Source organism: Bufo bufo, chromosome 2 (assembly GCF_905171765.1).
Source record: "Bufo bufo chromosome 2, aBufBuf1.1, whole genome shotgun sequence".
NCBI classification, from domain to species: Eukaryota; Metazoa; Chordata; class Amphibia; order Anura; family Bufonidae; genus Bufo; species Bufo bufo.
In genome coordinates, this window is record NC_053390.1 from 231,424,834 (window position 1) to 231,437,494 (window position 12,661).

Genomic DNA, 12,661 nt, shown 5'->3' on the forward strand with positions numbered 1-12,661 from the left:
GTGGTTTGAGGTATCTTTTACACTGGATCATGGCTCCTACAGCCCAGAACACATTGTTTACATATCTGTTTATCTGTTCCTTCACTTCCTGCCGCACTGCACGGTGGGTCCCAATGCAGGGCGGCATCTGCTGATTTCTCCTGTCTAACATCATGTCCCTGCACCCGCCCCCCTCATACATATTCATGCATCCTGCACAGCCTCCACTCCTCCTTCGATCCGCCCCCTCATACATATTCATCCTCCTGGCTTATATTCCTCCCCCATATGTACGCCCATAAACTTCTCCTTGCTCTATCTCTGGCATCTGTCATGTGCTCAGTGTTTGCAGAGCTTAGAGACAATCAGACACCGTCACACTGTAAGGGACACGCTCCCACATGCATCCATAAACATACCGGACACAGTCGCACTGTAAGGGGCACGCTCCCACATGCATCCATAAACATACCGGACACAGTCACACTGTAAGGGACACGCTCCCACATGCATCCATAAACATACCGGACACAGTCACACTGTAAGGGGCACGCTCCCACATGCATCCATAAACATACCAGACACAGTCACACTGTAAGGAGCACGCTTCCATATGCATCCATAAACATACCGGACACAGTCACACTGTATAAGGGACACGCTCCCACATGCATCCATAAACATACCGGACACAGTCACACTGTAAGGGGCACGCTCCCACATGCATCCATAAACATACCGGACACAGTCACACTGTAAGGGGCACGCTCCCACATGTATCCATAAACATACCTTCGGCATCACACTGTAAGGGGCACGCTCCCACATGCATCCATAAACATACCGGACACAGTCACACTGTAAGGAGCACGCTTCCACATGCATCCATAAACATACCGGACACAGTCACACTGTAAGGGACACGCTCCCACATGCATCCATAAACATACCGGACACAGTCACACTGTAAGGGGCACGCTCCCACATGCATCCATAAACATACCGGACACAGTCACACTGTAAGGGGCACGCTCCCACATGCATCCATAAACATACCGGACACAATCACACTGTAAGGGGCACGCTCCCACATGCATCCATAAACATACAGGACACAGTCACACTGTAAGGGGCACGCTCCCACATGCATCCATAAACATACCGGACACAGTCACACTGTAAGGAGCACGCTTCCACATGCATCCATAAACATACCGGACACAATCACACTGTAAGGGGCACGCTCCCACATGCATCCATAAACATACCGGACACAGTCACACTGTAAGGGGCACGCTCCCACATGCATCCATAAACATACCTGACACAGTAACACTGTAAAGGGCACGCTTCCACATGCATCCATAAACATACCGGACACAGTCACACTGTAAGGGGCACGCTCCCACATGCATCCATAAACATACCGGACACAGTCACACTGTAAGGGGCACGCTCCCACATGCATCCATAAACATACCGGACACAGTCACACTGTAAGGGGCACGCTCCCATCTATATATATATATATATATATATATATATATATTTCAAGGTAAACCTTATATACTGACCTGGCAATCAGTTAAAACCGATGTATAAGGCTACTTTCACACTTGCGGCAGGACGGATCCGACAGGCTGTTCACCCTGTCGTATCCGTCCTTCCGCTATTTCGCCGTGCCGCCGCTCCTTCCCCATTGACTATAATGGGGACGGGGGCGGAGCTCCGGCGCAGTACAGCAGTTTGCGGTGAGAGGCCGCCGGACTAAAAAGTCGGACATGCAGGACTTTTAGTCCGGCAGCCTTTCGCCGTGCACTGCCGTGCTGCGCCGGAGCTCCGCCCCTGTCCCCATTATAGTCAATGGGGACGAAGCGGCGGTCCGGCGGCACGGCGAAATAGCGGAAGGACGGATCCGACATGGTGAACAGCCTGTCGGATCCGTCCTGCTGCAAATGTGAAAGTACCCTAACCACAGTACGGGGCTAAAAAAAGGATTTTAAACTAGACAAAAGCAGCCTCATTACATAAATAGGATTATCCGTTTATTTCAAATCAACAAAAAAAAAAAGCTGACTGATTACACTATTATTACCTTTTCTTTCAACTGAGCCATTGTTTTATCATTTTTTATTTTTTTTACACAATCAACATGCCATTGTCTAAATGCAATATATGCAATTAGCATGGCCATGTCATCCTGTGGTGAAAGGAATTCCTCCTTTCTAACGCCTTCTGCCCCATTAGCTAGTAATTCTGATGGGAGGAGTTTTCTATGCTAACAAGCATAGTAATCCTCCTCCATTCATTGTAATGCTGAAGGACCGGTGACGTCACCGACTGGGGGCGGGGCTTAGCGCGATGCCGGCCGGACAAGTTACCGCCCCTCCAACCTCTCTGCATTATTATCTAGACTGCCAGTGACGTCACCGGGCTCCCTGGCAGAGGAAGAGGAAGCTATGCTCGCCTGCTAGGGACCCGGTACGTCACTGAAGATAAGAAAAGACTCACTTCCGGGCATGAATTGAAAGGAGGAAAACAGGGCTTCAGCAATATGTTCTAAAGGTACCACATGCATGTTTGTAATGTTTATGTTATTAGATTACTAATAGACAAATGTCCCCAATCCCGGACATCCCCTTTAAGTAGCACATGTTTGACACAACCACAAATCTCTTTGCTAAATAAAGGATTGAAGTTTGCCCCTAGTGCACAATTGGACAAATTTAATACTTATATAGGGATCCAAAAGTTTATTAAAAATATATGTCTCAAGAAATATTTTATTAAAAATCCAATGATGATAAGTCCCCAAATGGAAGACGGTTTTAGGCATACAGATTTAAAGAATAAGTAAAAAAAATTTCCTAGGAACGAGATAGGCCCTGAAATTGGCAGCTTCCAAAAGAATGTGGAAGTAGATCTCAGGAAAATGAAGGAGAAGAAATATTATAAAAATAATTTGTCTAATAAAGAGATAGTTGCCATAAAGGAGCTTCAAAAAAATGAAAATATAACCATCCGTCCTGCGGATAAAAGAGGGGCTATTGTAATTTTGAAAACTGCAAAATATATAGAAGAATGTTCAAGACAGCTTTCTGATGATTCAACATATAAAAGATTGAAAGGTGATCCAACTTTGAGGTTCCAGGAGGAATTACATGGTTATTGCCATAGAGGGTCCCAGATAGGTATCCTGTCAAATCAGGAACTCAATTTTATTATGGGGACGCCTGGGCGGCTCCCGGTTTTCTACTGCCTTCCTAAGGTACATAAGAATATCGAGAGCCCTCCGGGCCGCCCCATAGTATCAGGGATAAGATCTCTGACATCTAACCTTTCGAGATACAGTCATGTGAAAAAATTAGGACACCCTTTGAAAGCATGTGGTTTTTTGTAACATTTTTAATAAATGGTTATTTCATCTCCGTTTCAACAATACAGAGAGATTAAAGTAATCCAACTAAACAAAGAAAACTGAAGAAAAGTCTTTTCAAGATCTTCTGTAAATGTCATTCTACAAAAATGCCTATTCTAACTGAGGAAAAAGATAGGACACCCTCACATGTATTCCCTCTTAAATTGGCTCAGATCTCACACAGGTATATCACACCAGGTGCACATAATTAGTAGATCGTTACTCTGCATGTTGAATGAGGCTTGCCCTATTTAAACCTCAGACATTTAGTTTGGTGTGCTCCTGACTGTTGAAGTGAGAGTGAGCACCATGGTGAGAGCAAAAGAGCTGTCAGAGGACTTCAGAAAAAAGATTGTAGCAGCCTATGAGTCTGGGAAGGGATTTAAAAAGATCTCAAAAGATTTTGAAATCAGCCATTCCACTGTCCGGAAGATAGTCTACAAGTGGAGGGCTTTCAAAACAACTGCCAACATGCCCAGGACTGGTCGCCCCAGCAAGTTCACCCCAAGAGCAGACCGCAAGATGCTAAAAGAGGTATCCAAAAACCCTAAAGTGTCATCTCGAGAACTACAGCAGGCTCTGGCTACTGTTGATGTAGAAGTACATGCCTCTACAATCAGAAAGAGACTGTACAAGTTTAACTTGCATGGGAGGTGTGCAAGGAGGAAACCTTTGCTTTCCAAGAGAAACATCGAGGCCAGACTGACATTTGCCAGCGATAAAGTTGACAAAGACCAGGACTTCTGGAATAATGTTCTTTGGACAGATGAGTCCAAAATTGAATTATTTGGACACAACAGCAGAGGACATGTTTGGCGTAAACCAAACACAGCATTCCAAGAAAAGAACCTCATACCAACTGTGAAGCATGGAGGTGGAAGTGTCATGGTTTGGGGCTGCTTTGCTGCAGCAGGACCTGGTCAGCTCACCATCATAGAATCCACGATGAATTCTACTGTGTATCAGAAGGTGCTTGAAGAACATGTGAGACCATCAGTTAGAAAATTAAAGCTGAAGCGGAACTGGACCATGCAACATGACAATGACCCAAAACATACTAGTAAATCAACCAAAGATTGGCTGAAAAAGAAGAAATGGAGAGTCCTGGAATGGCCAAGTCAAAGTCCAGATTTGAATCCCATTGAGATGCTGTGGGGTGACTTGAAAAGGGCTGTACGTGCAAGAAACCCCTCAAACATCTCACAGCTGAAAAAGTTCTGCATTGAGGAGTGGGGTAAAATTTCCTCAGACCGATGTCGAAGACTGGTAGATGGCTACAAGAACCGTCTCACTGCAGTTATTTCAGCCAAAGGAGGTAACACTCGCTATTAGGGGCAAGGGTGTCCTATCTTTTTCCTCAGTTAGAATAGGCATTTTTGTAGAATGACATTTACAGAAGATCTTGAAAAGACTTTTCTTCAGTTTTCTTTGTTTAGTCGGATTACTTTAATCTCTCTGTATTGTTGAAACGGAGATGAAATAACCATTTATTAAAAATGTTACAAAAAACCACATGCTTTCAAAGGGTGTCCTAATTTTTTCACATGACTGTATGTAGATGTGTGGTTGCAATCCCTGGTGAAAAAAACAAAGTCCTATTTAAGAGATACGACTCAGATTATTGAGATATTAGAAGGACTAACTGTAGAACCAGACTGGATAATGGCAACGCTAGATGTCCAGTCACTTTATACAGTGATAAACCACGAACAAAGGATAGATGCGATCAGAGCACAACTACAGAAGGATAGGACAATGAAGTTGGAACAAACTGAATTTATTTTAGAAGGCATTAGACATATTTTACAGCATAATTATTTTTATTTTGAAGATAATTTTTATTTACAAATCAGAGGGACTGCCATGGGCACCAGGTTCGCGCCCAGTTATGCAAACCTGTTCCTGGCCCAGTGGGAACAGACTGCTATTGATCCATATCGTGGGGGTGACCTGGTGCTCTGGTTTCGTTATATAGACGACGTGATTTTAATCTGGAAAGGAAGTGAGGATATATTGCATTCGTTTATTTCTACACTGAATAAGAATGATTTTAACCTTGTTTTTACTGCTAATTTTGGTTCGGTGGAGATTGAGTTTTTAGATTTGTCAATAGCCAAAAGGGACAATAAATATATATGTAAAACATATCAGAAACCATCAGCAAAGAATGCGTTTATTTTACATTCAAGTTGCCATCTACCTAGCTGGTTACTTAATGTCCCATTCGGACAGTTCCGGAGACTAAAACGGAACTGTACCGAAGACTCTCAATTTGAGAAAGAAGCTTTTGCCATGAAAAGTAATTTCATGGCAAAACAATATCCAAGCTCGATGTTAGAAGATGCTCTAGAAAATGTGAAGAAAATACCTAGGAACTCTCTTTTAACAGATAAACCTGCCCAGAAAATCCAACAGGAACCTCAATTTAGAATGGTGCTTCCCTTTACTACACAATATAGGGGAATTAAAGAGATAGTAAAAAAACACTGGCACCATCTATTACAAGATAAGACATTAGGTTCACTCATACCGGTAAAACCTCAGATTACTTTTACAAGGGCACCTAATCTGGGGATAAAAGTAGCCCCATCAGTTAAGAATAGTCTGAGAAAATCCCCAACAACCAGCAATTGGATGAGCATGAAGGGCTTTTACAGGTGCGGCCAATGTGCCGGCTGCAAAGTCACAAAAGCCCCTAGAAACATCAAAAAGATAGACTCAACTCAAAATGCCTTCTCATGGGAGATCAAACATCTCCTGACCTGTAACTCAACCAGTGTGGTATATCTTGTCCAATGCCCCTGCTCCAGACAGTATATTGGGAGAACCAAGAGGGCTTTGAAGGTGAGGATTTCTGAACATGTGTCCAACATAAAAAAAGGATACCTGAAACACTCGCTTTCGAGGCACTTTAAAGAGGTTCACAACCAAGACCCTAGGGGATTGATATTTATGGCCTTGGAGAAGATAGACACACACTGGAGAGGGGGGAAACATGTGGAAAGAATGTCTAGAGCGGAATCCCGACGCATATACGATTTTGGAAGTCTGATACCAGCGGGTTTGAACGCTGAACTTGAAATTTTTGGCTTCCTCTAGACCATGGTGGGTGTGCCTCCTATCTAATGGGGGATCATATGTTTGGCCGTTTTTCGGCACTTTGATCCCCCCTTGGAGGGAGGCCCACTCACCCATTTCTACAATAAAATCCGAAAGAATAGAAACCAGAGATAAAACAGATTAGAATAGCCCAATATGTTTGTCCCCTTGGCTATGACATATGGGGCCCCATCTTCACGTATAACCAATTATATGCAACAATCTGTATTTTAGTAAATTTTATACCCAAGTCCCTTTTGGAATTTTAAGTCATTATATTTTCAGATTTTTTATATTATTGTTGTATAATTTTTTCCGCAGGTTTATTAATTAGAATGTGGATTTAAGCTGTATATGGCCAACACACTCAGGCCTATTTATATTTTCAAAAAATATATAGCAATTATTTTTTAAGTAATCTATATATTTATATATCTTAAAGTTTTCTTTGAGAAAGGAGTACCGCAGAGATGTTTCTTTTAGCACACAGGTTAATCGCAATCAGATGGAGATAATATGCAAAAAACGCATAAACATAAAAATAACCGCACCAAAAACGCATGGCCGTCATAGAAAGCCAAAAATTCGATTCCGGTCCAGGTTTTTGAGAAGCCTAAGTGAACTATAAAAGGAAGTGAGATCACATTGGGGGTTGAGCCACTGAGGAAGGGGAGAAAGGTCCCCAAAACGTGTCTGGCGTAGTTCACCCCCATAAAGAAAGACCCGGACTAACTACAGAGGACCGATGATATCCTGATTTGTGGAGCGCTCCATAAAAAACTTTCGAATCCGAATTTTTTTTTTTTAATCAGTAATATTCGGAAGAAATACCGAACCAAATAGGCAAGTCCTGCGAGACATATACCACGTGACCCGGAAGCCTCGGACGAGGACGCCAAACGGGAGAAGAAGAAGACGCCGGTACAAGGTGGTGAGTGGAGACCTGAGAGAAGTAATCTCCAAGCGGCGTTCCCGATACGATAGGGGTAATAGAATAACTCACGCCTTACTCACCACTGATATTTAACCATCATATCAACCGGAACACTAGGTCCCGTTCTCCGGATTTATTTATTGTCTCTATATTCAAATGATTGTCCCTGTGTAAGAGAATACTTTTGAGAGAACTCAGTAACAACTAAGGAAGTGACTCTCTCTTCAAAAACAGTGCTAGACCTGGAATTATTTCTTATAGATGATACACGATTAAATTATCTTATAATCCTATTTAATTGAAGGACAGAACTCATATACATTTTGATACAATATACCAGTGTGCATTTATCCTGCGGTTTTATCTTATCTTTTTTCATTTATTGATTTTTCATTTATTGTGTGAGATTGTATTTTATTGTATATCTTTTTAAATGTGATTTTATAATAATCAATTGCTGTAATACATTGCCACGTTCTATATGACCCACATAATTGAGTGCCAGACTTATACCATTTGTTTCTAAATGTAGAGGAGACAAGCCCAGGAAGTTTAACGTCCATAGTGGGAAAAATGTGTGTGGGCCAGTTACTTACAGGATTATGTAACTGTCAATAATATAATAAGCTGCCTCTAAGGCCAACAGAATTTTGTTTCGTATGAAAAGAGGTATGGATTCGTGGGACAGGGATGTAAAATTGCCACTATACAAAGCATTGGTGCTGCCTCAACTGGAATACTCTTTTCAGTTCTGGGCACCAGTCCATAGAAAGGATGCCCTAGAGTTAGAGAAAGTGCAAAGGAGAGCAACTAAACTCATAAAGGGCCTGGAAGATCTTAGCTATGAGCAAAGATTAAACAAACTGAATTTGTTTAGCCTTGAAATAAGACGTCTAAGGGGGGACATGATTAACCTGTACAAATATATAAATGGAGGGGCCATTCCCTACGCCTTGAGAAAAAAAGATTCAGTCATAAGAAGCGACAAGCATTCTTTACAGTAAGGTCTGTGAATCTCTGGATTAGCCTGCCACAGGAGATGGCCACAGAAAATACAGAAGATGCTTTAGATGACATTTTAATTCAAAATAACTTTGAGGCTTATGACAATGTATAGAATTCTTGTTCTACCCACCCTTTCCCTTTGGCCCAACACCTTTTTAAAAGGAAGATGGACATCGATCCAGGGATTTGTTCCATCGATTAATATAGCAGGATTACAGGTTCCACTTGATGGACTTTTGTCTTTTTTCAACCTGAAAGGGGTATTCCGGTAAAGTAACGTAATTTTTTTGTAAAACAGCATTAAGTCTGCAAGCTGTGACCCAACCAGAACCCTACCTATATACGGTATATAACCAGAGTTTCAATTTACCTTGCAATCTATTTGTCTAGCTCCTGAGTGAGCCTGCAACACACTAAGAGTATCATGGAGTCTGATCTTCCCTCACAAAACTTTAAAGACTACAATAACCACAATCCCTTGCTATCCTGCTGTGAGTTTGTGGTTGTTCATGAGTGTTGATGTTTATTGATTGGCTGCCTGATATACAGCCCAGTCAAGCCCCCTCTATTCAGTAATCAGCAGCACACTAACACTCCCTTTGTTTCAAAAGACATTTAGCTGAGCATGCTCAATCTAACAAAGGCTCAGAACTACTGGTCGATGTGTAACACCCCAGAGTGGCATTACCACCTTTGCACCTTGCCACTGTCTCCTATGGTTAACCACGTGTCATCTTATGTATTAATTTCCAGGTCTTGCAAAATGTGCATTCAAATTTCATATTTTGTAACTGTTCACGTGTAATATGCCTGGTTCACCAGCAAGTGGCAGCATAAATGGCAGAGCTGCAGGTACATAGAATAGAACCTTAATTTCCATTCTAACCCCCCTCTGTGGTGTGGTGTCCCACTTGCTGCAGGGAGGAGGGAGTTTAGTCTAGAGTTAGTTGCAGTTTACCCCCTTCCAAGGGAGGGTGTGCAGCAGGTGCACATCCCAGCTGGACGAGCCCTGTGTGGACTCAATTTATTCTTCATCCCCTTCATAAAATAAAAAAATAAAAAATTGCTGCAGAGCCATTGCCTAGGGTCCAGCATATCCAGGTAGGAGCACCATGACACGTGCACCAACATTAAGGGACACTATAGGCTACCCTAAACCACTCTGGCATTCCTACACCTGGGTACCATCCACAGTATCACTAAAAGGGGCCCTGTGCCCTTGTTGGTTTACTGCAACTGGCGTCATGAAAAACAAGTACTCTTTTACTCTTAAAGGGCCCTGGAGGGAGAGGTCTGCCGCAGTTGCCATGGTAATTTATGAGGAAATGCAGTGGGTAGCAGAGGAAGAAAACTACTTTTATAACTACTGAACGGTAAATATGTGAAATGTACATTATATTAGGTAATTATTGATTACGAATTAGTCTAAAATATAAGTTATATTTATCGTAACAGGAATACCCCTTTAACAACTATGTAACGCAAGATCACCCATAATGCCTTGCAGCCAGCCAATCCACAGATGGCCATCCCCTGTGATGTCACAGCCCTATAAAAATTCTCATCCCACGCAATCTCTGACATTGTCCTGTGAGCTGAGCATAGGTAGAGACTAGTGATGCTCTAGCACCAAAGTATTCGGGTGTTCGGCCCGAACACATTGCTATATTCATGTGTTCGGCCGAGCACCCGAGTATAATGGAAGTCAATGGGAGACAACCAGGCACCCCCTGCTCTGAAGAGGGGAGGGTGCCTGGTCCATTTGAAAATGTCAGAAAGTGACAGAAACACCAGCGAAATGGATCGGGAACAGCATGGGGACGATGTCTGGATGCATCTTTGACTCCCAGGTCGCTTCTGGGAACCATGTTGTCCGAGTTGTACGCCACTTTTACAGACTGACAGAAATACGCACAAAACCCCCCCCCAAAAAAATCAATTTTACAGGAAAAATTATTAGGCAACATTCTTTCCAGTATATTCAATTGTATATAAAGTGCAAGTGAATGCAAAAAATTACAAGCAAGAGGCACTCCGAAACAGCTTGTATATAACATAAAGGAGGGCCTCATTCACATTGTGGTACAATTGTTCAGGCAGTGGGACTCCTACACTCATAAAGCCTATGCACTAAGTGAAAGGGCTGCCAAAAACTACAAGGAACCGGCACTCCAAAACACCCTTTGTTACACATAAAGGAGGGAATCATACACACCCTTGAAAAATTATGATTGATGGCCTGCTGGTGACCCTCAAAAACATTTGGAGAAAGGGCCTGCTGATCTGACCATCTAAAACCATAGGGGAGAGGGCCTGCTGCCGCATTGGTGACTCTAGATAACCTCTGGGCGATTGCTGTGTGCCCTATCAACTTTTGATGTTCTTTTCTGCGCTTACCATGGTGATCATGGGTAACGGGGAATCAGGGTTCGATGCCGGAGAGGGAGCTTCAGAAAGGGATACCACTTTCAAGGGAGGTCAATGTCTGAAATCTGATTGGCTGTTGTTGCCTTGCCCCTTTTCTTTCCTAATTGTGAACCACCCAGAGGGGGTGGGACAAGTTTTTAGAGCTCAAGCATCCAAGGAAGGCAGCAGTCGTGCGGCAATTACCCACTCCCGACTCGGGGAAGTAATGACGATAAATAACAATACAGCACTCCTAAGCGGCCCTGTTATTGGAATGAGTACACTTTCCCTTAACGAGGATCTATTGGAGGGCAAAATTCCATTTGCAAGTGCCGGTCCTCTTCTTTACATTGTTTGCTGGGACGCCGACCTTTTGACACGGGGGGGGGGGGGGGGGGGGGCGAGAAGGGTGAACAACCAGTAATCAGTGTTGTCTAAAATGCGTATAACGCGAGGGTAGCAGGAAAGGCAGCCTAACATGAAGTCAGCCATGTGTGCCAGAGTACCAACAGGCAAGACGTCGATGTTGACATTAGGATGACTCTCCATCTCCTCATCCTCCTCCTCCTCTTCTGCCCATTCATGCTGAACAGATGGAATTAAAGTTTCCTGGGTACTACCCTCTGTAGCAAAGGCAACTGTCTCCAGCTCCTCCTCCCCCTCCTCTTCATGGTCCAATTCGCGCTGAAAACTGTGGGTGGTCTGGTTATCACCCTGTGTAAGGTCCTCCTCCATTTCCTTGTCTGCCACATTCAGAGTGTCGTCCTTAATTGTGAGCAGCGATCGTTTGAGTAGACACAGCAGTGGGATGGTTACGCTGATAATAGCGGTATCGCCACTAACCATCTGTGTGGATTCATTAAAGTTTTTTAAAACCTCACAGAGGTCTGACATCAATGCCCACTCCTCGCTTGTGAATAGTGACAGTTGACTCGAAAGGCAACGACCATGTTGTAGCTGGTATTCCACAACTGCCCTCTGCTGCTCACAAAGCCTGGCCAGCATGTGGAACGTAGGCTTCCAGCGCGTGCTCACGTTGCACAACAGTCAGTGAGCTGGAAGCCGTAATAGTTGCTGCAGCATTGACAGACCGGCTGAAGCTGTGGACGACTTGCGGATATGGGCACACACGTGGCGCGCCTTCACTAGTAGCTCTGGCAAATTGATTAAATTTTGATAAACCGATGAACCACTAAGTTTAAGACGTGGGCTAGGCATGGAATGTGTGTCAGGTTGCTGAGCTCCAAAGCCGCCACCAAGTTATGGCCATTGTCAGACACAACCATGCCTGGTTGTAGGTTGAGTGGTGAGAGCCACAGCTCGGTCTGGTCCCTTATACCCTGCCACAGCTCTGCGGCGGTGTGCTGTTTGTCCCCTAAGCAGATCAACGTCAGCACGGCCTGTTGACGCTTACCGACAGCAGTGCTACACTGCTTCAAGCTAGCGACTGATGGCTGACTGCTGCTGGAGGTGGAAGTGGAGGAGGAGGCGGCGGCGGAGGAGAAGTGGGGGTTTGAGTCAGTAACATAGCTGCTGGTGGAGACCCTGATGGACGTAGGGCCAGCAATCCTGGGCATAGGTAGCACCTGTGCCATCCCAGGGTACGACTCACTCCCGGCCTCCACAACATTCACCCAGTGTGCGATCAGGGAAATGTAGCGTCCCTGGCCACCAGCACTTGTCCATGTGTCTGTGGTTAAGTGGACCTTCCCAGTAACTGCTTTGGTCAGGGCACGGATGATGTCCTGGGACACATGCTGGTGTAAGGCGGGCACGGCACACCGTGAAAAATAGTGGCAGCTGGGGACTGCGTACCGAGG

The 12,661-nt window shown here is 44.1% G+C and overlaps 1 long non-coding RNA gene across 1 annotated transcript; it reads left to right on the top strand.

Annotated features, from left to right (window-relative positions):
- The first annotated feature begins 2,454 nt into the window (after positions 1 to 2,454).
- LOC120991414 lies at positions 2,455 to 12,276 on the top strand. The gene is made up of 3 exons (XR_005776663.1): positions 2,455 to 2,624; positions 3,613 to 3,615; positions 12,265 to 12,276. It is a non-coding gene; the product is annotated as an uncharacterized LOC120991414 (long non-coding RNA).
- Positions 12,277 to 12,661: the final 385 nt, after the last annotated feature.